Source organism: Myotis davidii, unplaced genomic scaffold (assembly GCF_000327345.1).
Source record: "Myotis davidii unplaced genomic scaffold, ASM32734v1 scaffold102, whole genome shotgun sequence".
Classification (NCBI taxonomy): domain Eukaryota; kingdom Metazoa; phylum Chordata; class Mammalia; order Chiroptera; family Vespertilionidae; genus Myotis; species Myotis davidii.
This window is the reverse complement of record NW_006293778.1, coordinates 101,886-102,992: the sequence shown is the minus strand read 5'-3', so window position 1 is coordinate 102,992 and position 1,107 is coordinate 101,886. Positions and strand designations below refer to the sequence as shown.

Below are 1,107 nucleotides of genomic sequence, written 5' to 3'. Positions count from 1 at the left end.
GCGTCTGCCCCTGGTGGTCACAGTGCATCATAGCGACCAGTGGTTCCATTATTTGGTGGAGTTGCATATTAGCCTTTTATTATATAGGATTCACCTCTGGTCATTGCAACACAATCCTTTATTCAATAAAGGAATGACTGTATTCATAACGAATAGGAGAAAGAGAAGTTATAATTCTGACATCAAAAACCAAAAACTAGTTAAATGTTTGAGAGTATACCCATCTTTGAAAAAAATATTGCAGAAACAAAAAATGTCAATGTCCTTTGATGAATCTATCTGCCTTGGAAAATAGGGATTTGCAACAACTTTGATTTGCATGTACGTCTAAAATAAAAAGGTAACTCAGGACCTAATGCAGCTGACAGTAACAGATTTACACAGAAAGACGGTTTCCCTGCGCCGTCTAGTGACCAGCGTTCTTGTCCCTTTCACACCTCAGGCCCTCATATTTCACAATTGGGAACCAAGGGGTCAAATTTAAAAGATCTCTAAGATTATGCAACTTCATGGATATGTGCTTTTGCCTTGGACGTGGCAATAAACGTACCACTCAGTGTTCTCATTGGAATCCTAAAACGATGTATGTCCTTAACCTGTTTCTAACTAAAACGAAGTATTTCCAAATCACCAGCCCCTGGACTGGGTCTTATCACGCTCGCATAGTGGTCGCCCCCGCAGTAGGAACTACATCTCCCAGGGTGCCCCGCGAGTGGGGAGCCCACTCGGATTGGCCCAGGGTCTATGACGCTCAGTGTTTTGGCCCGGACGGTCACATGTTTCCTTTGTTGTGAGCTACAGCAGTGACTGGTGGCTGCAGGAGACTCCGGGGCTGGAAGGAGCGCTGCGCCGCCAGCCGCTAACGGACCGCGGGGGCAGCCGCTGCTCGCCACTGCTGCTGGCCGCCTCCAGCCTTCGCCGAGAGGTACCCGGGGATGACAGCTCCGGGACCGGCCGAAAGGCGAGGAACCGGCCAGCGCCGGGGGCGGAGGGGCGACCGAGGTCACGACCACGGAGGTGTCTGCAGGAGGGAGGCCAGCGGCGTCCGGCCTCTCGGGGCCAGACGCGGGGGCGCCGAGGAGAGATTGCGCTTGGGGCTGCTGGGCC

The 1,107-nt window shown here is 51.8% G+C and overlaps 1 protein-coding gene across 3 annotated transcripts in view; it reads left to right on the top strand.

Moving 5' to 3' along the window:
- The first annotated feature begins 774 nt into the window (after positions 1–774).
- Positions 775–1,107, top strand: part of KLHL24 (kelch like family member 24) — a 32,080-nt gene continuing 31,747 nt past the window's right edge. For 2 of the 3 annotated variants that reach the window (XM_006767394.2, XM_015566306.1), the window contains exon 1: positions 776–925. The gene's annotated coding sequence lies outside the window, so the exon portion shown is untranslated. Of the gene's footprint in view, positions 926–1,107 lie in introns of all 3 variants that reach the window. The other variant, XM_015566305.1, reaches the window with a different exon arrangement.